Source organism: Podarcis melisellensis (assembly GCF_964234715.1).
Source record: "Podarcis melisellensis genome assembly, chromosome: 6".
Classification (NCBI taxonomy): Eukaryota; Metazoa; Chordata; class Lepidosauria; order Squamata; family Lacertidae; genus Podarcis; species Podarcis melisellensis.
The window spans coordinates 80,288,906-80,315,257 of record NC_138538.1 but is presented as its reverse complement, the minus strand read 5'-3'; the positions used below and the strand labels follow the sequence as shown (position 1 = coordinate 80,315,257).

Here is a 26,352-nt window from a genome sequence, read left to right as displayed (position 1 = left end):
TTGATATTCAGCTAACATGGCCACAGCAAGACTATTAGGTTCTGATCTATAATGCAGATACAACCAAAACGTAAACATTCGCAGCCATACTTTTGTTACTAAAAGTCTTTGGTTTCTTTCTAGACATAGGGCAGCATAGCAGACACAATTTGGTACACCATCCCCCCCTCAAAGGAAAGCTTCAGTCTTTTAGTAGCCTGGTTGAAGGCATTTATCCTAACTGGCATACCATATAATAGTTGTGTGCTTAATCCAACATTGAACATCCAAATTCTATCCTTTACTTAAAAGGTGCACAGATCATGAATATATCACTGGAGATTTTGGAAACCGTGCTGATAGAGAAAGGAGTGTTGTCCTTATAGTAGAGAATTCTCCCTTCTGCCATGTATGAGGGCTTGAAAGGTCTTAAAAGTAGTTGCAAAGCCATGTGGTCAAAGCAACCACCACGTACATCAGCTGAGCTGAAAGACTCCACTCTCCATTTACTCTGGTTACTGTTTGTACTGGTTTCTTTATTTCAAAAACAAATTGAGATCAAGACCTTTGGAGGAACTTTGAGGTTCACTCAAATAAAACTTCTAGATTGTACAGAAGGCACTGTTTTCAGCCTGTCTCCTGGTGTGTTCCCCAACCTCTTGTTACACCATGCAGAATATGGTAGCTTTCACACAATAATTAAACTATGAGCAGTTAGAAAATGATGCTCTAAGACCCAACATGGGTTTCTCAAAAATAAGACATGCCGGTTGAATCTCGGTTCTTCTTCTTTTTTTCCATGTTACAAGCTTGGTGGGTCAGGAGAATGCTGTAGACATAGTGTATCTTGATTTCAGCAAGGCTTTTGACAAATTTCCCCATTAAATGCTTGCAGAAAAGCTGTGAGCTGGATGAGGTAACTGTTAGGTGGGTTGTAGTTGGATGACTGTCCAAAGCCAAAGAGTGCTCACTAATGGTTCCTTGTCATCCTGGAAAAAGTGGGAAGTGGGGTTCTGTCCTTGGCCCATTGTTTATAAACGACTTGGATGCAGGAATTTAGGGGATGCTCATCAAATTTGTAGATCACACCAAAGTGGGAGGGGTAGTTAATGCCGCAGAAGACAGAAGCACGATTCAGTATGATCTTAGCAGATTGGAAAAGTGGGCCCAAACTAACAAAATGAATTTCAGTAGGAACAAATGGAAGGATCTACACATAGGCAGAAAGAGCCAGCTGAACAAATATAAGATGGGGAAAACCTGGCTTGCCAGTAGTACGTGTGAAAAGGATCTTGGTGAGTTTGGCATGTTTAGCCTGGAAAAGAGGAGACTGAGAGGAGATATGATAGCTATCTTTCGATATCTAGGGGCTGTTACATGGAAGATGGAGCAAGCTTGTTTTCTCTTGCTTTAGAGGAGGGTAGTATCTGAACCAACGGATTCAAGTTACAGGAAAGGAGATTACCACTAAACATCAGGAACGTTCTGATGGTAAGAGCTGTTTCACAGTTGGACAGACTCCCTTGGAAGGCAGTGGACTCTCCTTCACTGGAGGTGTTTAAGCAGAGGTTTAATGGCCATCTGTCATACATGCTTTAGTTGAGATTCCTGCACTGCAGGGGGCTGAACTAGACAACCCTCAGGGTCCCTTCCAACTCTACAGTTTGGTGATTTTATTTGTAACTTTTTCAAAGCATTTATATCTTCAGCTGTAAAAGCTCCCAGAGTGGCTTAAAGGTAAAGGTACCCCTGCCCATACGGGCCAGCCATGTACGACTCTAGGGTTGTGCGCCAATCTCACTTAAGAGGCTGGGGGCCAGCGCTGTCCGGAGACACTTCCGGGTCACGTGGCCAGCGTGACGAAGCTGCTCTGGCGAGCCAGCAGCAGCGCAGCACATGGAAACACCATTTACCTTCCCACTATAAAGTGGTACCTATTTATCTACTTGCACTTAAGAGTGCTTTCAAACTGCTAAGTGGGCAGGAGCTGGGACCGAACAACGGGAGCTCACCCCGCCGCGGGGATTCGAACCGCCGACGATACGATCAGCAAGTCCTAGGCGCTGAGGTTTTACCCACAGCGTCCCCCGCGTCCCCAGAGTGGCTTACCACTCGATAAAAATAACATTTTGGGTGAAGGCTGCAGAACATATCCACACCATATATTTAAAGTGCTCTTAAAAGGTAAAGGTAAAGGGACCCCTGACCGTTAGGTTCAGTCACGGATGACTCTGGGATTGCGGCACTCATCTAGCTTTACTGGCCGAAGGAGCCGGCGTACAGCTTCTGGGTCATGTGGCCAGCATGACTAAGCCGCTTCTGGCCAAACAGAGCAGCACACAGAAATGCTGTTTACCTTCCCGCCGGAGCGGTACCTATTTATCTACTTGTTCTTTGACGTGCTTTCGAACTGCTAGGTTGGCAGGAGCAGGGACCGAGCAATGGGAGCTCACCCCATCGCGGGGATTCAAACCACCCACCTTCTGATCGGAGAATTCTGGGAACAGTCATTTGTTAAGGGTGCTGAGAGTTGTTGAGATGCTTCACAGAACTACAATTCCTGGTAGCCTTAACAAACTACAGTCTGATAACTGATGATGCTGGCTGGGGGTGCTTTAGAGTACAACATCTGGAGGGCCACAAGCACCACAGCCCTGGATGTTGTTGTAATCTTATGTGTATCTGCATGTAGTGTCTAATTTGTCCTTGGTAAAAAACCTGAGCTTTCCATGCTATATAGCAGTTAATAATGAGCTGAATGTTTTGAAGAGGTATAGTGAATTGGTAGAGCATGTGACTCTTAATCTCGGGATCATGAGCTGGAGTCTCATGTTGGGCAAAAGATTCTTGCATTGAAGGAAGTTGGACTAGATGACTCATGATCCCTTCCAACTCTACACTTCTGTGGTTCTATGACACAAGGTAGGGCTCATCAGTTCCATTATTGGGCTGTTTTGCTATACTATATTCTATAAATTAGGTTTCTGTATGGAAATATCATTTGGATTTTACCCACTGGAGCAGAGGATTAATGGAGGCATAATATACATAAATATGGCATAGTTAAATGGTTTCTCATATGACTTACCAGCCCAACTGTAAATAAAGCAACATTTACTTCAGAAGCAGCCTTGTTAAGTGAATAAAGTATATAGTTTTGTTTAACGTCATAGGCAAGTACCGTACATGTTGTTGTGGATTTGGCTAAGCTTTCTAGTGCTGTGTTTTCTCATAAAATGCAAATACCTTAGTCAGAGAAACATGCCAGGCCTTGGATAGTTAAGTTGTGACATTTAAAACCTCAGTTCTACCTTTGTTAAAAGCCCCTTTGATATGGAAACATCTTACAGTTCCTGATTTTCTAAGATGGGATTGTATGTTTAAATGGGCACTGTCAGATACAGAAACTGATGCATTTATTTTAAAAAACTAAATTGTAACCATAGTGATAAGTTAAATGTCAATGTACACTGGTTTTGTTCAGTTTCCTTTCAAGCAGGTAATTGTTTGCAACCCAAGGACTGAGACTATCAATCATTGTGCAGTTCAGAACATGACACGATTATCTCGCTTTCAGAAAGATGCAAAAGAGGCATATTTTAAAAGGGTGAATAAAGTCTGCTATTAAAGTTCACTTTTCGTGTTTGTGATTTTAAATAACAATTGAGAAATGCAGTCAAAGTCTGGGGAAATGGGTCAATTTAACCAATATACAAACTCATCTTAAGTTTTGGGTATGTTTTTTTATTATTATTAAGTGGCAAAAGATTCACCATAAGAATCTTTAAAAGATTCCATAGTTAGGCAATTGGAATCATAGCTGCTATAATAAATGTAATGGGAAGAGCTTCATCTATATTTCTGTCTGTCATGCAGCTGTTAAAAGCACAGGAGCTATCTCTACCTAGTCTTTTGCCAACCACTCTCCAAGGCTATCTCAGACCACTGGGTTATCCTGGAGGTTTTTCTATCATGTAAGATTGTGCTGAACTGATTGTCTTATCTCAAGGTGATGATCACTCTTAGCCAACCAAATATAATGATTTAATGTGAAAATTCCTGCTGATTGATGATCTTTGACAGATAAATTTTCCTCAGTGAGTAGACATCCTTACAAATCCCACAATACATAGATGTTTTAGTGAACACTGCCATTTTCAAAATTCTGCATCTCATTAAATATTGTACTTAGAAGTATGAACCTTATGTCAAATTTTATAATTTCAAGATCAAGGGCGTATGCAAATCTTTACTAAAGTGTCTTTTTAAAATGTCTTCTCTGTGTATCTGGATCTGCATATGAAAGGTAGGAAAAAGTAAGATTCCATATCTATGTCTACTGGTTAATTATAATTTATATGAAAGCGATGATAACATTAAAAAACCCAACCACCACCCTTTCAATTTAAACGAAAAAAGAAGGCACTCAAAAACGGGCAAACACAAGAGCATGGAAATTGTAAGGTAAGACACCCACATTGATTTCCACATCAAGCAGAGGCAAAAGTCAGCAGTGGGCTCAAACTCAGGTGCCTGGCAGCAGGGTCCGATGGAGATACTGCTTGGTCTGAGCCATGCTGCTCTGAAGTGTCACTGACAGAGGAATCTGAAGGCAGCGAGCTGACCTGGTGGCAGGGGATGGCCTACCAGGGGGCAGCTAGTGCATCTCACTGAAGGACACCCAAAATCAGGATCTAGTACTGAGAATATAGGTAAAGGGACCCCTGACAATTAAGTCCAGTCGCGAATAACTCTGGGGTTGCAGCGCTCATCTCGCTTTACAGGCCAAGGGAGCTGGCATTTGTCCACTTCCACAGACAGTTTTTCTGTGACTAAGCATGACTAAGCCACTTCTGGCGAAATCAGAGCAGTGCACAGAAATGCCGTTTACCTTCCTGCTGGAGCAGTACCTATTTATCTACTTGCACTGCTGCTTTTGAACTGCTAGGTTGGCAGGAGCTGGGACCGAACAACGAGCGCTCACCCCGTCGCGGGGATTCGAACTGCTGACCTTTCAGTCGGCAAGCCCAAGCAGCACAGTGGTTTAACCCACGTCAAATTCCTATACAATGCAGCATGGACTGGTGGCATGGGGTGCAGAACCCTTTCAGTGCTTTTGTTCCTGAAACTGATTCTCTTTAGCCATTATTCACCCAATAGGGTTTAATTCTAGCCATGCAGTCCCATTGCAGAAAATTAATTATGGATAAGCAGATTCAGTCTGCCACTCCTTCCCTGCATTTTAGATCATCTCATCCTCTGCTAAGCAGAAATCCTCTGCATTCCAGTACACAGGTTACGCTGCCATAAATGTATACCTTGCTCTTATTTTTTATACTCAAAGATTTGAATGGTCTCTTATCTAGGCAGCTTGCAGGACATACTTAACACAGCAGTAGCAGTAGAATTCCACCATATATGCCTCTAAATCATTTCCTAGCCCACTTCCTAATGGTAATGGCATATCATATTGAAACGTAAGGTGCTATTTGTTATTATCCTAATGCATTGCCCCCTCCAAAACAGAAAGATTCACATTTAAGAACAGGGTCAAGGTTTCACATTGCTAGTCACATCATGGAAGTTACATGGTTAGCCATGTGGAGGGAATATGCACTGACTGCACTGCTCCTCCAGCATGCCTGCCATCTATTCAGCAGAGCAAAACTGGTATTGAGTCCTTAGGGATTAAACTGTTTGCATCCAAGACTTGGAATGTAATGTCATAATAAGTTCTAGCAAGCGCAGGCATTGAGAAACCAAAACAAATTTATGAGGAAATTCCTTTCCCTTAGGTTTCATAAATTTCCACTACTGTCATTATTCCATCACTGTCCAATACAATGGGCACAGAGTTCTAAGTAACTGCCATTATCTGAGAAGAATGCCTTGTTCAAGACCTCATCACTACAAAATTATGACAAAAGCATGTCATTGTCAATGCTGCTTCGTTTAAACGATTTGACCCACTGCAGGTTGAGGGTGATATCGAACTAAGTCCTACTTGGAACAGACCCTTTGAAATCAATTTAATATCACGCTGACTTACTTACTAGTTCCAATACTTTCTGTTCCCAGTCCAGAGAAGCATTAGATGCACCTAAGTCCTATTGAAACCAATTAGCTTAGAGGTTTAGGAGCACTAGCTGGCGAACCGATATTCTGGTCGTCTTCCAGTAATTACTGCCTGTAGTTTGTATAGCTACTTCTACTTTTCTTGCTGGTTTACTTAACTGCCCTCCACAAGACCTATATAATTATTGTATTTCCAAAACAATATCTTTTAAATACTGCAGCGGTACCTATTTATCTACTCGCGCTGGTATGCTTTCAAACTGCTAGGTTGTCAGGAGCTAGGACAGAACAAAGGGAACTCACCCCGTTGCATGGTCTTGGAACTGCCGACCTTCTGATTCGCAAGCCCAAAGAGGCTAGGTGGTTTAGACCACAGTGCCACCCGTTCCCCTTGCTACTCAAATATATGAAGGAAAAACCCAAAGAATATTCTTCAAACTTTTTATCTCCCTTCTTTGGCTATTTCCAAATGAAACCAACCGCACAAACCTTAGCATATTTACTTGGAAGTAAATACTACTGTGTTCAATAGAGCTTACTCCAAAAGTAAGATTGGTGTTTTTAAGATTGCTGTCCACATTGATGAACCAATGGTGGCCCATTTTTCATGATTCTTGGTAGCTGATCAGCTGTTGTGGGATCTTTATAAACTGTAGTGGAAGCATGATGAGACTCTACATGTGGATCTATCATTCTTTGTACCAGTGGCATTCAGATTTTAAAGTACACTTTAATTTTGTGATTTAGTTGAGGAAGAAGCTCTCTAAAATATTGCTGTGGAACCTCATTCTAAAGCCAGAACCATAGTGCTTTTCAAGCACTATGTTCAAGTCCATTTCTTTTGGCCAACTGTACCCAATTACCTAAATGCTATATTAAACAGAATATTTGCTGAATTATTGATGATTCTGGTAACTCTAGAGAAGAGAGACCAACTGACTTACTAATTTCCTCAGGGCCTTTGTTAGAAATACCATTGCTTATACTGCATAAATAGCTGATCTAAAAATGAAAGAGGTTGCCGAGGGGGCCAGAAGGGATATTTTCATGAGAGAAAGTGAAGAAATAAACCTCATTTAAATACTGAAAGGTATTCATTCATCTCTCTACAAAGTTGCTTAAATAAAATTGCAGTGATGCTTCCCAGATCTGTAAGATGCTTTGTTGTGGGGAATATATTTCTCTTACTGAACTGAAATATTATTATTTTTGCTTGCTAAATTGAAAATGCAGTAGAAACAGTTCTCATTTTCATAGTACTACTTCCTTTTATTCATTAGCTCCTGTAGTCGGATTTAAGAAAGAGAAATGTGCATTACTTGTCAATGGAATTAATGTTTCATTATGAATTAAAAGTTGGTTGTTGGACAATTTGCTTCTGAGGCCCATTCTTCCATAAGCAAGCTGTGACAAGTTTTCTCCAGATATGGCCTTCAATCACATGCCTTCTACTGGTAAGTTAACTGCTTCGTAGATATGCAGAGGTACAATAAACTGTAGTGGTTTGAATGTGGACTAGGACCTGGGAGAACAGGGTTCAAATTCCCACTCAGCTATCTAGTTCACTGGGTGACCTTGGACCAGTGATGGCTGCTCAGCTTAACCTGAGTGTTGTTATATGGATAAAATGGGAAGGGAATTAACCATGTATGCCGTCTTGAGCTCTCTGGAGGAAAGCGGGGATAAAAATATAACAAATAAACAAATAAATAATGTTACCACCAGGGAGACATGTTTTACAGGTGGGTATGCTTATCTACTGTATACATTTGTACATTCTTGCTTTTGTGTTAACTTGGAAGCTGCATTTCAGCATATTTATTTTGTGTTCATTATGTCACAAGGTCATTTCACACCATATGGTATACGTATGGTATATACACTGAAAGCATAGGTCCCTAGACGTTGTTGGGACTACAATCCCTATCATCTCTGGCCATTGACCAAAATGACTGAGCCTGATAGTTGTTGTTCAAGAACATTTGAGAACTGAAGGCTGAAAAAAATGGTGCAACAGAGTTGAAGGAACTGTATTTGTCTGTTCCATTTTATACATGTGATTGAGACTTTGACTCACTGCCATATACAAAAACCTTAACAGGCATATATTCACTTCATATATTATAGTTGTGTAGTTGCACACTCTCAATCTATTATGACTTCAATCTTATGTATAATTAGGCTAATTTAAGCCTAGTGATTTCAATAGGTTTAGACAAAAACTTATATATGGACTTCTAAAACTATGTGAAGGCAGCTCCACTTTATTATTGAGGGCACAATAACGTAAGACCGGTCTTTCTTGCAGTATGTGAGAGACAGACCTGCTTGTCTAAATATTTGTATACTGTGCTGCATTCAGCTGTCTCTCTGCTGACGGCACTTTTAAAAACCCAGCTGTGCTGCTACAGGAATCACCAGCGGCGTATCTGCAGTTTAAACTGCTGGAAAGGATGTGCAGAACTAGTCCAATGAAGGGAAACTGTAAAACTGAATACGCTCTGAAATAAGAGTTGGCTGAACTTTTTCAATCCTCCAACTGCCTGAAACTTGGGTCCCCAGCTGTTGTTGGACTACAACTCCCATCGTCCCTAGCTATCAGGACCTGTGGGAACAACAGATGAGGACCCAAGTTTGAGAAACACTGTAGGGCAAGGTTTCCCAAACTTGGGTCTCCAGCTGTTTTTGCACTACAACTCCCATGATTCCCAATTGCTCGTCCTGCTTAGCTAGGGATGGTGGGAGTTGTAGTCCAAAAACAGCTGGAGACCCAAGTTTGGGAAACCTTGCTGTAAGGTGCAATCTGCCTCTGAAGCCAGGAAACTGGGGAGACAGAACCCACTGCTGCGGAGATGGGGCATTTGGGGATACAGTGGTACCTCGGGTTAAGTACTTAATTCGTTCCGGAGGTCCGTTCTTAACCTGAAGCACCACTTTAGCTAACGGGACCTCCAGCTGCTGCCACACTGCTGGAGCACGATTTCTGTTCTCACCCTGAAGCAAACTTCTTAACCCGAGGTACTATTTCTGGGTTAGTGGAGTCTGTAACCTGAAGCGTATGTAACCTGAAGCATATGTAACCCGAGGTATCACTGTATTTCTAGCCCGGGGGGAAGCATCCTTTGCAAAGTGCACACATTCAAAGAGGGACAATCACGTGTGTATTGACTGGGGTAGGGGTGATGGTTAAGGAGAAGCAAGCTGCCTGCTCTAAATGTCATGATCCAGGGATGCCAACTTGAATAAAATAATGGGGGGGGGGGAGCCCTTCCCAGCATAATCGATCATATGACGTGGTGCACGCACACCACTGGAATGGCAACTTTTTTGGGGGGGGTACGTTATTGGGGTGGCTCTAGACACTCCCCCTCGGCCCCTAAGAGTCGGTTCCTAGGTCATGAACCGAACCAGTCTATCAGGAGGAGGCAGTCCTTACTGAGGCAGGATGACGCGTGAAGCCCATAACGTGTGTATGTGTGTGCCTGCGACAGAGAAAAGAAACGCCGTGGGGCCGTTTCCCTTCCCAACTTTTTTGTAAGGCGAAGTCACGGTTACCTTTTTGCCTCCTTTTTTCTGGCGGCGGCCAGGACGGGCTCTCCGCGCGTGTGTAGTAACCGTGCGCGCGGGGAGCCGGCGACGGCCAGCTAGTCAGCCTGCCGGGCGACGGGCCGGCCGGCGGCTGGGAAGGAGGCAGGGCCGGTAGGCGGTGCGCCCGGCCCCGCCTTCTTGTCCTCGGGGATGCCGGGATGTTTACAGCCTTGACAGCGGCGGCACCAGGAGACGGAAGAGCGAGAGAGCGAGCGAGGAGGAGGAGGGGAAAAAAAAGAGGGAGGCTGAGGGCTGCGCTCCTTCTCCACACAAAACCCTCACCCTCCCCTCCCACGTACTGCCGCGTCCCTGCCTGAGGGAGATTTAAAAAAATAACTGAAATCGACGCCTGCCCAGTCTTCTGAGGTAACCGAAAGTACCGAGTCGAAGGGGGGGGGGTGGCGGGCGCGCGCTTGGTGGGTGGAAGAGACTGCTGCTACTTCTGAGGGAGAAATGACGCCGCGCGAGGAAACGGCTGAGGAGAAGTTCGCAGGCCCCGCTCGGTAAACGGCCCCCGCCCTCAAAAAGAACCCCATCAACCCTCTTCTTCTTTTTCTTTTTGGCCTCGGCGCTCGCTCCGCCACAGATACTTCGCCCGGGAGCTGCTCGTGAGCGCGGCCCTCCCACCGGGCGATCTCCATTGGCTGCTTCGTACGGCGTCCCCGCCTCTCATTGGTCGCCGTCAGTGCCGTTTCCTTCCCTCTCCCCTCCCCCCCACCCCCACCGCTTCACGCGCTAGTTGTAAGTAAGACGAGGGTGTGTTTGTGTGGAGATGCGGGGTGGGGGGGGGAGAGGAAGCGACTGCGCTTGCGCGCTTTGGAGAAAAGAGTTCTCTGGAAAAGGGAAGGCGGTCTTCTTCTGAATTGGCCCCTGTCCTAATGCTCTTCCTTCATAGGGGCTCCCCTCCTTTTTTGGGGGGGGGGGAGTTGTCAACCTTAGTCACCTCCTCGCCTCCCCCCACCCCGCTCCGTCTTTGGCCCTTGCATAAGTAAATAGGCGTGTATTGAAACCTTGGTTGCACTGAAGTTGTATAAGAACTTGCGCCAAAACTATTTTTGCTTGGGGGTTTGCGTCTGTTTGCCCTATAATGGCAGGCTGGGGGTTGTTAGCAGTGCCAAGGGATTGGTGGGACAACAGCAGACTTCCAAGTGTGGCGTCCCCACAGTGAAGCACCGAGCAAGGTTCAAGACCCAAGATTTCTTCCTCAGGCAACCTAAGGACTTCTGATGCTGGTGGTGATGCTTGTAGCCCAGAAGGCAGGGTTGGGGTGAGGGCCCCATAGCATGGTTCGCAAAAGACACCTGCAGCCCTTTCCCTGCTGTCGTATCTTTTTCTTTGGTGCAAATTCATATTTATTTATTTTTTGCGTGACTCAAAAGTGCATTGGCATGTTGTTGTTTAGTCGTTTAGTCGTGTTCGACTCTTCGTGACCCCATGGACCAGAGCACGCCAGGCACTCCTGTCTTCCACTGTCTCCCACAGTTTGGTCAGACTCATGCTGGTAGCTTCAAGAACACTGTCCCACCATCTCGTCCTCTGTCATCCCCTTCTCCTTGTGCCCTCCATCTTTCCCAACATCAGGGTCTTTTCCAGGGAGTCTTCTCATGAGGTGGCCAAAGTATTGGAGCCTCAGCTTCAGGATCTGTCCTTCCAGTGAGCACTCAGGGCTGATTTCCTTAAGAGTGGATAGGTTTGATCTTCTTGCAGTCCATGGGACTCTCAAGAGCCTCGTCCAGCACCATAATTCAAAAGCATCAATTCTTCAGCGATCAGCCTTCTTTATGGTCCAGCTCTCACTTCCATACATCACTACTGGGAAAACCATAGCTTTAACTATACAGACCTTTGTTGGCAAGGTGATGTCTCTGCTTTTTAAGATGCATAAGGAAGCAATTTCTCCCCTCTGCCTCCCAGGTAGCCCTGTAATCCAAATTGGGATGCGCTGACTTACCGGCTTGTACTCCATTATACACTGGATGTACACTGGGATAGCTCAGTCGGTAGAGCATGGGATTCTTAATCTCAGGATTGTGGGTTGTCCCATGTTGCGCAAAACATTCTTGCGTTGAGGGGGTTGGACTAGATGACCCACGTGGTACCTTCCAACTCTCTTTGATTATAATATCTCCACCCTTCCCTTCAGTTTCCCAGCTGGGCTTGAGGGTATAAGTATTGGTGGTGGCATTGTGCCGTTGCTAAATGTCTGTGGTAGTATTTAAAACCCTTTTAATGTAAACCTCCAGCAATGTTACGCTGGTTAGCGGTTACACTGCAGCAAGAGACTTTACTGATCTTACAGTTTAGCCCTAACTGCCTGGTCTGAAGTAAGCCCAGTTGAATTCAGTGGGGTTATACTTCCAGTTAAGTGAGGTTAGGATTACAACATTCAATAAGCTTAGACTATGCTGTAAAGTACAGTCTTAAATATACCCATCCTGTGTTGTTTGTGCATGTATAAAGCAGTGAATTATTTATCTGGAGGAAAATCATACTTCTCATCTTCCTGTTTGCAAGTTATTGCTATCTTTCAGATACTGATAAAGAGCTGAATTTGCCCTATTACTGGATGCATAGCTTCCAACTCTATATCTCGTTGCACAGAACACGAGTTTTCTTGCTTTAGCATCAGCTGAATAACTTTGCCATTTATAAACAAGGTATTGACGTTCTGAAATGTTGAGGAGCCAGAGTTGCATAAGATGCTGAAAATTATACAGACATGTGGTATTTAAATACAGATGTGCCTGTTTCCCCAATACCAAAAGAAACAAAGAAGTAATTCCAAGTGTTTTCTACAGTCTTTCGTGGCAGTAGCTTTCTGTCAGTATAAGCCAAAAGCCCTCTGAGATGCGTGCTTATTAAGTAGATTGCCTGTTGCTTAGTATGGAAGGGTGAGTCATCTCTGAGATGCTTCCATGGAAGTCAAGTACACATGATGAAGTTCTTTCATGACCTTGGTACCTCGGTTCAAGATCTCATGGAAATGACTTGTTAATTGTGTTTACTCTAGTTTATTTAAAGTAGCTTTTTCATCATGTACATTGTAACTCACCAAAGCTGTAAACAGTCCATCAATCACGTTTTCAGTCTCAGGTGGCTTGTTTGAACTGCTGGTGGTTACAGACAGCGAATTGGCTGCAGTCAATTTTAGCGCATAACAAACATGATGTAAATTAATGGAAAGTTGAAGACAGGAAATTGTGAGACTATAAGTGGTTGTGTAGGCAGACCCTTAAATTCATTTTAAGCAAGCATCTTTGCTTCTTTAAGCAAGATCATCTTTGGTGGCTGAACACTCTTGATTGTGCAGGATACTAAAGGGCCTGGACTCTGTAGCATTTTAAGAAAGATGGTTGTCTGTTAACTTCACTAACAGTTGAGGTACAAGGTGAGATTTCTTACACCTCTTTCCTCACCATTCCCTTTCTTTCCATTCCCTTACTACCACTTTTAAAGGTAGTGTATTTAAAAACGATTGGCTCTTACTTTCTTCATTTTTTTGGATTCTGTTCCTGGTGAATAGATGTTCCAGTGACAGCACATCTCTCATTTTCTGGTGAGAGATGAGCCTTCCAGAAGTTCCCATTTAGCTGAAGAAGGCAGAGAGGAAAACCAGAAATATCAACAATGTGTTATGATGTAAGTGTGGGAACTCAGGAATAAAAAAAAACAAAACAAAGGATTTATAACTGGTACTGAAAAAACTTACAGTTTGAAGCTATGCTGCTACTAAGCTCAGTGAGGCTAACTCTTGAGTAAATTGCATAGGATTGTAATCTTGCACAGAGTTCAATTGTTCACTAGGTAAACTACTGAAAAGTAATTAATGGTTTACTTAATTTACTACAAATTATGTTCAACTATGTTTTATTTGGGACACAGGTGGTGCTGTGGGTTAAACCACAGAGCCTAGGACTTGCCGATCAGAAGGTCGGCGGTTTGAATCCCTGCAACGGGGTGAGCTCCCGTTGCTCGGTCCCTGCTCCTGCCAACCTAGAAGTTCGAAAGCAGGTCAAAGTGCAAGTAGATGAATAGGTACCGCTCCGGCAGGAAGGTAAACGGCGTTTCCGTGCGCTGTTCTGGTTCGCCAGAAGTGGCTTAGTCATACTGGCCACATGACCAGAAGCTGTATGCCGGCTCCCTTGGCCAGTAAAGCGAGATGAGCGCCGCAACCCCAGAGTCGGTCACCACAGGACCTAATGGTCAGGGGTCCCTTTTTACCTTTATGTTTTATTTAAGGTGGACCCATTGATATTAATTGATCAAACTTATGCATGTTCATTAGTTTCAGTGGGTCTTTTCTGAGTATAACTTGGCTGACTACCACCCAAAGGTATTTAGGATCATTGTACAACAATATTAGAGGCCTGTGTTCCAGCAGAGATGTTATAGCAAAACAGAACTGGATTTTACCTAATCTTTCTTCAGTCCAATCCTATGCAGAGTTAGCCATGCCTAAGGCTGCAATCCTGTACACACTTACCTAGGGGCAAGTCTCATTGAATACAGTGGAGCTTAGTTCTCAGTAGGCACGATTAGGATTGCCACTCCTTTAAATCCAGAGGTTTGGGCACACCTAATTCTGCATTGGGGTACAGCCTTAATTGTACCAGGGATACAGATTGTGCAGTATTGGATGCAATCATGTGTGCATTCTTATAGATGTTATCTTCAATTATAGCTTGGTTCATTTGAATTTACAACCAAAAAGGGGAAAACCTTTCAAAGTAACAGACTAATGGAACACTAAAAATTGCCATGTAGCCCTAAGGGTTTCTCCAATATCCTTAAAATGTTAAATTCCTTATAATGATTTATGTGTTGCCAGCTTTCTTTGTGTGACAATACTGCTGTTTTTCATCCAATTATAAAATTCTTATACCGCAGACTTTTTTTTTGACATGATAAATATATTTCATTGTGTCTCTGTTTCAAAGAAACAAAGGAAAATATTGAAGCCCAAGTCCATTAATCATCTTTAATCAGCCCATCATTTATTGCCTTTTCAGTAATGAAAAGTATTTTCCTCACTATGATGATAATACTGTATTGAGTCTCTAGTTGTCTTAGTGCGAATAGTGGAACGTCGACTATGAATGCGACACTTACTTCATTTATTTGGTACTAATGGGAATTAGTTTTCCAGTGAACAAGTGTATTTGATAATTTTCAGGATGCCTTAAGGCCTTTGAAACTTTGGAACTCTTAGAATTGGTAGCCTTTTGTTTATAGTCGTAACATTATCACAGTGCATATATTAATAGTATCTTACTGGTGCTCCAAGACACTTTAGATTGATTGCCATTTAGATGCTGAAGATTTAAATTATTTCCCCCAGTCTTCCAAGCCTCCCTCCCACCCCCAGGTTTGTTGTATGTTCCAGTTGGATGCTCCAGAAAGTTTTGATGCATGGCAGGAGTACTGTTCAGTGTTCTTTTAGTTCAGCTAATGAGTTTCCTACCTACTGCTACTTGTGTTGTTTCTTTTCCACCCCAAGGTCATTTATTCCCCATAATATCTGTACTGTTGGTGAGGAAATGAATAGGTTTTCTTTGCATTAAACTTTCTTTTACAATATAACCCTCAGTAACTAAAGCAGACTGAAAGTTTCATTTCCTCTAGAAGTTAGAAAATAAACAATAGCTGAAGGACCCTAATGTTTACTGTTTGTATTAACACATAAGATGTTGGGGAACAAATAGATTTAAACAGGCTGGGCAACTTGTGACCCTGCCCTCAGACCTGAACACGGCACACTACTCATGCATTGCGGACTGCCATATGCCTGCCAGCCCCCTATTTTGTAGTCTCAGACAGACAGCAAAAATGGGTTTATCAAGCCCCTGGTGGGGCACCACATATGGCAGGTGGGTAGCATTTAGCTTTGTTGCCACATTGTGTGTGCCTGAATGAAAAAGTCTCTAGGGCTGCAGAGTCTGGAATACACTCAAATATAAAATATTGCTGTGTACTCATTTGAAACGGTTAACTGCTAAATCAACAGTAAGCTAGATTTTGGAAGACTGGAAGGTATCTGACATAATCCTAACCATAAAATGCAACAGTTCTAGAGGTGGAATAAATAGACTTCACTAATGTAATGCAGTTTGGGCATTTCTGTCACTGTTTTAACTACAGATATTATCGCACCCACCCTTTGCTGTCTTCCTTTTTTTTAGCAACTGGGAAATAAGAGTTCAGTACCTTGCAGCAGTCCTTTTGGATTACTTTTTGACTTGAAGCCAATATTTTTTAGGGTAGAGACTAATTTTTTGCTAAGTATTCTTGTAATGCTGAATTTACAAGCACACTTTCACCATAGGAAGGTTACTTGACAAGAGACGAGTTTCTCAGAGACTGAAACTTGAAGGTATGAATATGAACTAGTGTAATTTCTGTTTCTATAGGCATATAGACTCTTGACTAAAACCCCTTTAGCTTAAGCCAGGAGATAAGGGGCTTACAAATTCACTTGTGCAGCAAAAGGCATGGAAATTGTGTTAAGATGCCTGTCTTAACTTCTGTGTTTCATAATCAGTAAAGACATTCTACAGTCTTGTGTTTGTTTACAACTTGGCTTTTATACACCAAAACTTTCCAGCTTTGTAAGTTAAGACAGTTTTGGTATTCCCATATTGCAAATGAGAGATTGAGGCTGAATGTGTGTGTAGCTTGTCTAAAGCTACCCAGGAAACTCATGGCAGAGATAAGATTCAAAGTGGGGATTTCTTGATTCATAGCATAGTCTCTTAGCTACTACTGTACACCAGCATTTAGCAATCTAGATAATTAAACAAGGAGGAGTAAGTAGCTGCTGCTGGGGAGGTATTGAGACTATGTGCAAGGAAGCAGGTAAAAATCATCTTGATGAACTCCCTCCTGCAATTATTGTTTGCCTTAAGAGGGAAACTTCCATTGGCACCAACGGTGAGTAAAGAACGTAGGTTGAGTCCCCTACGTTTACTCTGTAACAGTGAAAGTGCTTGTATAAGTTTTTAAAAATTGTTGAGATGGTGTTTACATTAATTAAGTCATTTTTTTCCAGTCTTGCCACTAATGTAAAATGCAACTGTGTTCTGCACAAGGAAGCCTTGACCCACAATGATGTAAGAGTAAATAAATGATTGTTTTGAGTTATGGCTTAGAAACTAAATTGAAATCTGCAAAAACCGTCTCACTTTTGGAGCCTTAAATTTAGCTTAATCAAAGGTTTAAAAATAAATTACTTTGACATCAATTTTTTTTTAGAGTGTTACAATAATCTAATTAAAAGAAGTATCACATTGTGGTTGCATGAAAGAGCAGATCCTGCTATAGGTCAGCTTCACATATTACTAATATCCTAAATTCCTGGTTAGCCATTAATTTCTTTTGTCTGAAGCCATATTTTGAATTGTACAAAATCTGAAGGACTGGCGACATTGAAGTTGTTAAAGGCTGTCTAACAGAATAATGTAGGTGTTCAAATCACAGTTATCTAAATTATAAGCTAAAGACTTTAGTGGGTTGTTTTTTTAAAAAAGCCAAGATAACTTTGCTTGTGCCCATGCATTCTATGTTCACAAGGACATATCCTTCAAGATACTCAAATAGATGTGGGGAAAGCACCGTTAAACATGTTTGCAATATTCTTATTTCGTCTATCACATCACATGTTCTGATGTTTGGGTCTGGCTGTGAAAACTGACCCAATTAAATCCTATAAACCACATGTTCAAAGGTATTCTTTTTAAAAACTATTAGTTCATAAGTTCTGGGACATGAATACTGGTGCTGAAACCGCTAGGTTCCCACTAGAACTGAGTGTTTAAATTCATTTACTATCCTACACTCCTGCAGTTTTGTATTAAAATTAATTAATAAAGCTGATGCAAAGCAATCATAGACCTTGTTCACACTACACAGTAAGCTAAACTACTTACATAGTCAGTGAGATTGTGTGGGCTTTTGGAGAGGAGCTCACACTCAGTGGCGTAGCGTGGGTTGTCAGCACCCGGGGCAAGGCAAGTAATTTGCACCCCCTAACCCGTGGATTTGCGCCCCCTAATCCTAACCCCCAGATGTTGCGCCCGGTGCGGCCGGCCCCCCCTGCACCCCCCACGCTACGCCACTGCTCACACTTAGTTCTTCTCTGGTCCTTTTTACTGCATTGCACTAAGCCATAGTTCCTTCTTGGTTATGGCTTGTGGTTAGTACCAAGAGGGGTTAACCAGGGGTCCTGGTTTAGACTGAACAACATGCTATGCCAAACCTTGGCTTAGTTTAGCATGGCATAGCAGTAAATAGGACTGAGGAGTAGAAAAGTGGCTACAAACTCTTCTCTGGGAGCCTACACATTTGTGTGATCTCATTAAACCATAGTTTGACTTACTGTGTTATGTGAACTGACTATTTTATGTTAGCGCAATATTGGAGGAGGAAACTGATGGCCAGTAAGTTGTTCAGTCTAATCTCATGTCAGTAGGGAAGAGAGAGAAGGAACTAATCACTTGGGGGCTGGAAGAATAGGATCACATAGTTCTAAAAGGCACAAGTGAGTCAAGGCACATAATGCAGAACATTTCAAACCATTTATTATTATTTATTGTAACCTGTTAATTGTTTTTATAAAAGTAAATTAAAGTGACTTATAGTAAATAAACACACACAGCATGAAACAATACAAAGAAAAATCCAAAAGGCAACCCTGTTTGTAAAAGACAAAATTCAGACAGCTCATGCACTGAATGAGACCACAGGTAATTAAAAACTAAAGGTCTGCAAAAAAGAAGCGTTTTTGCACGGCAAAATCTGTAGTGGCGCCAGGTAAGCCTCCCTGGGATGAACATCCCGCAAGTGAGGAGCCACCACTGAAAAAACTGTTCTTGGGTTGCTACTTTCCAGACCTCCTGTAGAAGTGCCTCAGATGACAATTGCAGGGTCTGGGTCAATTCATGTGGTGAGTGGCAGACCTTGGAGGTACTGGGGTCCTGAGCCACCTAAGGCTTTATAGGTATAAAGCAATGCTTTGAATTGGGCCTGGAAACTATTAGCCAATGCAGTTGGACCATGTGCTACAGATTTTCTTGTTGATTTTGAAAACTGGGGAAACGCATTAAAATTGGTAAATGAAACTAGTGTAGAGTGGCACTAAATACCATACTTTCCCGTGTATAAGATGAGGCCCCATTTTTTAAGTTTGAAAACGTGGGTCGTCTTATACATGAAATGTAGCAATTGAATATATAAATAAATAAATGCAGTGGTACCTCGGGTTAAGTACTTAATTCGTTCCGGAGGTCCGTACTGAACCTGAAACTGTTCTTAACCTGAAGCACCACTTTAGCCATTGGGGTCTCCTGCTGCCGCCGCGCCACCAGAGCACGATTTCTGTTCTCATCCTGAAGCAAAGTTCTTAACCTGAAGCACTATTTCTGGGTTAGCGGAGTCTGTAACCTGAAGCGTATGTAACCCGAGGTACCACTATATGGTACTTGCTGCCATACATGCTCTGACAGTTGCAGCTCCTCACAGTGGCGAGCCATGGGGTCTCCGTAGTCTGCTTGCCTCCTCCCACTGAGCCCGCCTTACAGATGGGAGGGAGGCTGAAGGCGGTCCCTTTGTGCCCCACAGAGTCTGCGGCTGGCTAAGCGCGAGCGTTGCTGCTGCTCCAGTTGGCTGCGGCGATCGAAGTAATATTACCCCTTCACAGCTTTCCTGTCATAGAAACTATTAAGTTGTGGGTTGACATAGCAGCCGGCACAGCGATTTCTTCAAGTAGCTCTTTATTTTGTAAGCTGGAATAGAACTGACTGCAAACAGCTCAGCCGGCCTGCTTTTATAGGCAGCCGGCTGTCAACATTGTAACAACCACAGCCCAGAGTTCCCGCCTAAAATAACTGCTGCGGACCTGAGTGAAAACTATCTACAGACCTGAGTGAAAACTATATACAGTATCCCCCTGTTGGCCCAGGGTGAAACTACACTACATAACACCCCTCCCCACCGAGATAAGGTGTTAGTTACAATCGTAATGGTTTCCTTATATACAGCACTACGCGTAATGGTTCAATTAGGCACAAAAGCATATCGGTTACATTTCCCATACTTAGACCAACAGTGATACATGTCCAACAACATAGTCCTTTAAATAAGTTGGGCGCTTGGAAACTCTGCCAGACCGCCGGGGACTGGTAGCCAAGTCCGGAGGGCCACACAGTTCTTGCTGAGGCTGTGGTGCGACCCTAGGTGGCGTTGGAACCCACTCCCCTGGATCCGCTGCTGTGGGTGGAGCCTCCGCAAGTGGAGTGGTCTGAGTCTGTTCTGAAGCGGCTTGGTTCGGCTCCACGCTGGCAGTTTGCGAGGGAGGTGTAGGTGGGGCCGCGCCATCTGTACGTGTCTCTTCTGGAGCTGCAGGCGCAGTTGGGGGCACCTCGGTAGTGTCCAAGTTCCCAACCCTGCGCCTAAGCTGGTCTATGTGCCGTCGCCACAAGCGTCCATCTTCGAGTGCCACCTGGTACGAGCGAGGTCCAGTGACTCCCACTACTGTGGCTGGCACCCAAGGAATGTCCCCCACATAGTTCCGGGCAAAGACCTGGTTTCCTGGGACAAATGACCGTGGCGCGTTGGCACAGCCTAGGGGTTCAGCCACGGCAAAGTCCGGGTGTAGCCGGTCGAGCGGTGACCTGAGGCGGCGGCCCATAAGCAGTTCAGCAGGACTCCTCCCTGTGGCCGCATGAGGGGTGATGTGTTGCACGAACAAGTATTCGGCGACCCGCTCATGCCAGTCTCCCCGGTCCAGGCGCGCCAGTGCCTCTTTTGCCGAGCGCACCATTCTTTCCGCTTGCCCGTTGCTGGATGGATGAAAGGGTGCCGTTAGGGCATGGCGGATGCCCAGTCCCAAAAGATACCGCTCAAAGGTGCCTGACGTGAACTGCGGTCCGTTGTCAGAGACAAGGACATCAGGACACCCATGCGTTGCAAACAGGCCTCGCAGCACCCGGATGACAGCTTCGGTAGTGGTGGAGGGCATCAGGGCGACCTCCAGCCATTTGGAATAGGCGTCCACCACTACCATAAAGGTCCGGCCGTGAAAGGGGCCAGCCAGATCGATGTGCACCCTCGACCAGGGTGTCTTTGGCGTCTCCCAGGTGTGTCCCTTAGCTGCCGGTGGTGCAGGCCTCGACTCTTGGCACGCTTGACAGGCGGACACCCAGGCAGTGATGGCATCGTCCATATTAGGCCACCAGACGTAACACCGAGCCAACGCCTTCATTTTGACAATTCCCGGGTGGCCAACGTGCAGAGCCTCCAGGACGCGCTGACGGAGTCCCTGGGGAATCACGACGCGGTCTCCCCACAGCAGACAGCCGCGATGAGCTGAGAGTTCATGTTGTCTGGTTGCGAAGGGCTGGAACTCCGATGCAAAAGGCCCTTGTGGCCACCCCCTCCACACCCAGTTGAGCACCCGGCTGATGGTGCGATCCTGGGCAGACGCAGAGGCCACAGTGGTAGCTGATACAGGTGCTGCCGGAAGATCCTCAATCAGAAGGAGCGATGAAGCTGGAGCCGGGTCTTCCACAAATGCTGGAAGAGGGCAACGGCTGAGGGCGTCGGCATGGCCCATCGATTTCCCCGGGCGATGGATGAGCCGGTAGTGGTAGGCAGCCAGGAAAACAGTCCATCGCAGCATGCGTGGCGAGAGGACCGGTGGAGTTGGACGATCACCGGCGAGGAGGCCCAGGAGTGGCTTGTGGTCAGTGATGAGGTCAAAAGTCCTGCCATAGAGGTATTCATGGAACCTCTTCACTCCAGCCACAAGTGCCAATGCCTCCTTGTCGAGCTGGCTGTAATTCCGTTCCGTCGGAGATAGTGTCCTGGAAAAGTAGGCGAGCGGTGCTTCTCTTCCATCTGGAAAACGGTGACTAAGGACAGCACCGATGCCAAAAGGTGAGGCGTCGCAGGCAAGGACCAGCGGCCTGGATTCACTGTACTGTACCAGCACACTGTCTGAAGAAAGGAGAGCCTTGACCGCGTTGAAGGCCGCCGTCTCCCGATGACCCCAGGCCCAAGGCGTCTTAGTGCTAAGGAGTCGGTGAAGAGGCTCAGCCACTGTGGCTTTGTGGGGCAGGAACATGTTATAAAAGTTCAGCAGCCCCAGGAATGCCTGCAACTCCATTTTGTTCTTTGGGGTGGGGGCCTGCTGGATAGCGCGGATCTTGGATGTGGTTGGGTGAAGGCCGGAGGCATCGATAAGATAGCCCAGGAACTCTACCTGTGGAACGGCGATCTGGCACTTCTCCCTCTTTACCTTGAGCCCGGCCTCTTGGAACCTGGTCAGCACGGCACGGAGGCGCTCGAACAGCTGCTGGTGTGAGTCTGCAGACACCAAGATGTCATCAAAATATGGTACCATGCCCGGAAGCCCTTGCAGGAGACGCTCCATAAGGCTTTGGAAGATTCCAGGAGCCACACTCACCCCGAACTGCAACCGGCGGCAACGGAATGCCCCCCGGTGGGTGACGATCGTCTGGGCTTCAGCAGTGGCATCATCAACTGGCAGTTGTTGATATGCTTGGGCAAGGTCCAGCTTAGCGAAGACCTTACCCTCACCCAGGGAATGCAGCAGGTGTTGGACAACAGGAACCGGATAAGCGTGCTGCTGAAGTGCCTTGTTGATCGTGCACTTGTAGTCAGCGCAGATTCTCACCGACCCATCTGGCTTGACAGGCGTGACGATGGGGGTTTCCCACTTGGCGTGGTCAACCGGCTCCAAAACTCCTTGGGCAATCAGTTTGTCTAGTTGTTCGTCCACCTTAGCCTTGAGAGCAAAGGGAACCCGGCGTGGCTTTAGCTTGATGGGGGCGACTTGTGGATCAAGGCTAAAGGAGATGGGCGTACCTGTATATTGCCCCAAGGTGCCGTCAAAAACCTCGGCAAAGTCTTTGACCAGACCCTCAGTCTCTGCGTTAGAGATGCAGTTGATGCCGGTGACTTCCAGGCCGAGGGCATCAAACCAGTCTAGCCCTAGGAGGCTTGGCCGCTGACCTTCGACCACCACCAACCGGAGCAGGCCCGAAAAATCCTTGAAGGCGATCTGGAACCGGCCAACGCCTACCACGGGAATGTCGTTTCCCTGGTAGTCTCTCAGGTGTACGCGGTGGGAGTTGAGTTGCCTCTTGGACACTCTGGGTACCAGTCTTTTGATGGTGCTCCATGACACGATGGACAGGGCAGACCCGGTGTCGATCTCCATGTCACATGGAGCTCCTTCAATGAGCACCGTGACGTTCAGCTTGCGTCGCGTAGGCGAGTCGGTTTGGCCAATTGTGGTTCCAGACGGGCAGCGGCAGTTGGTGAGAGCGAAACAACTTTCCTTGGCAGACTGGAGTGAAGACTTGGACTTGCGAGTCGATGAAGGGGGGGTGTCAGACGGAGCCGATCGGCAGACCTTAGAGATGTGGCCCCTTCTGGAACACTTCCTACAGATGGCGTCTCTGAATCGACACTTGGCACGGGAATGGTTGCCTCCGCAGCCGGCACATTCCGGTTGGCCCTTGGACTTCTGTTGGAACTTCCTGCGCTCCCGCTTTGTCTGGTGCACGTCATCGTCTTCACTGGAGGATGCCTCATCACTGCTGGCCTCTTCATGATGCACCGGAACTGGCTCCCTAGCAAGACGCGGGCTGCTGGACTTGCGGATCTCCTGGGCGGAGCGTTCAGCAGCTTCTGAGGCCACAGCCTCCTCAATGGCTTTCTGTAGCGTGAGGTCTGGCTTGGCTAGGAGACGCCGTTGCAGATGGATGTCCCGGACCCCGCAGACGATTCGATCCATCAGGGCATCGTCTAAGTCTCGGAACTCACAGTGCATTGCAGCCTGTCGCAGGGCGGTGGTGTAGTTGTTGATTGACTCCCCCTCTGCCTGGTTCCGGTGGTAGAACGCATGGCGGGCAGCAATCTTGGACGGCTTTGGTGCATAGTGGTTGCGGAGCTTCTCTTGGATCGTGTCCCATGGTGTTGCCTGGACTGCTTCAGGCGCAACCAATGCTCGGGCCGTCTCAAACACCTCAGGCCCACAGAGGCTGAGGAATAGGCCCCGCTTCCGATCCTTTGATACTGCTGTCAGCTCGTTGGCTTGGAGGTAGCAGTCGAACCGAGCGAGGTAGGAGTCCCATGATTCAGAGGCTGGCGCAAACGGCAGTAGAGGCACAAGTGAAGCCATGATTCCGATGCCGGCGTGAAGGGCGATGGATGGAACACAGTGCTCTAGCCAGAACAGTCAGCTCTGAATTGGTTCTGCCCAGTGATTTCGCTCAGTGATTTCGCTCTGTGATTCAGCTCAGTGATTCAGCTCAGTTCAGAGGCTGGCCGCATCTGGCTGTGCTCTGATGTCCATCCATCCCACCTTCGTCGCCAGTATTAAGTTGTGGGTTGACATAGCAGCTGGCACAGCGATTTCTTCAAGTAGCTCTTTATTTTGTAAGCTGGAATAGAACTGACTGCAAACAGCTCAGCCGGCCTGCTTTTATAGGCAGCCGGCTGTCAACATTGTAACAACCACAGCCCAGAGTTCCCGCCTAAAATAACTGCTGCGGACCTGAGTGAAAACTATCTACAGACCTGAGTGAAAACTATATACAGTATCCCCCTGTTGGCCCAGGGTGAAACTACACTACATAACAGAAACCTCGCGCCTTGCGCCCCTCCTGGGTAACGGCGCCTCCCCCTGAAAGCTCAACAACTCTGGGGCTCCCCCCCAAAAAAGCTCAGCAATTGTCTGGCTCTGCCTGCGAGGGAACAGCTGATAGACAGCTTGTTAGAGGCGTGTGGCTGTCATCGTTGGTCCGGCGGGCGAACAATTTTCGTCAACAATTCAGGTCAATCTCCCCCCCATTTTCTTAATTTGGAGTCCCCAAAAATAGGGGTTGTCCTATACATGGGGGCGTCCAATGCACGGAAAAATACGGTAACTACAGATGAGCAGATCTTTTCCATAGCCAAATGACCTTTAGGAATTGATTGGTTGATTATTTAATTTCTATACTGCTTAACATATTAAAAACCTAGCTAGTTGAGCAGAGTATAAATAATAAAATTATAATAATAATTATTAAAAATATAAGATGTGTACAGGAAACTGAAGCAACAGCAGACAATTTAAACAAAATATTACAAAAATACACAGTTACATGTAACAATGTTTGATTAATACAAATGTAAACACACACACACAAAACATATATATCCTACTTTTCCCCATTTTTAGTTTTTTTTAAAAATTAAAGTTAAAACCCACACATATAACATGGAGTTGACTTTCTCTGCTTCTCCTCAAAGTAATAGAAACCTTGGAGGAACCCTACTCCAATTTCACAGTGACTAACCAGGACACTGAGTGCAATAGTATTCTGTTACTCATGGTCCCCAACAACTTGTATCCAGGGGCATATTGCTCCAGTACTATATAGCCATTGATAGCTCTGTGAATAACTCCATGAATTTGTCCTTGCAAGTGAGAGAGGGAGAAGGGACGATAATCGGAAGCAGAAAATTCATATGTTTTGAGGGAGGAGCCATTAATACCGTAAAGTGTTTCTACTTGATGTTGCCATTAGCAATTAAATGCAATGTTGGGATTGCTTATGAGGTGTGGAGGGGAAGGCAGTGGTCACTGGCTTGAGGCACTAAAGTGAGGAGCTTTTGAGGAAAGGAGGAATGACTTCTGCTTTAGGGAAGGAAGAGCTAACAGCCTCCCTAGGAAAATCCCCAAGCTACATGTGCAGCAAGCCAGGCCCCCTGGCTATTTTGATTAAGCGAAATGGAGCAGCAAGGAAGGAACCGGAGCTCAGAAAATAAAACATTCAGGAGGATAAGCCCCTGTTCCTAGCTCCATATTAGAAAATCAGAATGTTTAAGCAATATTTTCTAGCAGAGCTCAACTTGAAAAACATGTTCACAGTGTAAGCTCAGATGTAGGATAAATATAGAGAATCTCTTTGAGAAGTTGACTTGAGATTTCCCCCCCTTCTCAAATTCCAAGTGAATATTATTATGGAATAAGCAGACTGCATTCACGAGTTGCAGCCTGGCATTCTCCAAATTAAAGCAAGGATCGTAATCTTGCATCTTATGCTACTTTTAAGTACGTACTAGTTGTGGGTATCTGGACTTAATTACATGTACAGTACATATTAGCTGTAGGGATCTGGTTTTATAGTGACGTTTGATTGCAGCCCTTGGGTACAAGAGGAGTTGCCCAACTCCACAGTAGGAAACTTGGAAGGAGTGGAAAAACATCCCTTTGTATCACTGTATCAGAAAAGGCAGCCAAATTTCTCTGTGCTGAGGGCCACATCGTAAATATATCATGAATCAAAAGGCGGCTGCAGCTAATTTGCATATCTTATTTGCAGATAATTAATGTGATTTGCATAACTGATTTCATGTGCGTGCCAAACTACAATTAGTAGACAACATACATTTTATTTTTCTGTACGTAGATGTCCTTGAGCCAGTCCTTGAGATTACCTTGTTATATGGTTTGGAAAATCAGCTGAGTTGAAAAAGGTAAAGAATCTTATCCCCTTATGTTACTTGCCTCCAACACTATTTGTAATTCTGCTTTTTAAAAATTATTCCTGCATTCATGAGGGCTAGAAAACTCAGCCTAGACTCAGCACTTGGTTGCATACCATTGCACTTTCTTTGGTTTTAAGTGGGATTTAAGCTAAT

The 26,352-nt window shown here is 45.2% G+C and overlaps 1 protein-coding gene across 5 annotated transcripts in view; it reads left to right on the top strand.

Annotated features, from left to right (window-relative positions):
- The first annotated feature begins 9,710 nt into the window (after positions 1 to 9,710).
- The window catches only part of NEK7 (NIMA related kinase 7), an 86,256-nt gene continuing 69,614 nt past the window's right edge, over positions 9,711 to 26,352 (top strand). Inside the window, exons 1-2 of one of the 5 annotated variants that reach the window (XM_081914947.1) lie at positions 9,716 to 10,008; positions 26,121 to 26,187. The gene's annotated coding sequence lies outside the window, so the exon portion shown is untranslated. Of the gene's footprint in view, positions 10,009 to 10,041; positions 10,146 to 26,120; positions 26,188 to 26,352 lie in introns of those variants that run through there. The other 4 variants (XM_081914950.1, XM_081914949.1, XM_081914946.1 and 1 more) reach the window with 4 other exon arrangements.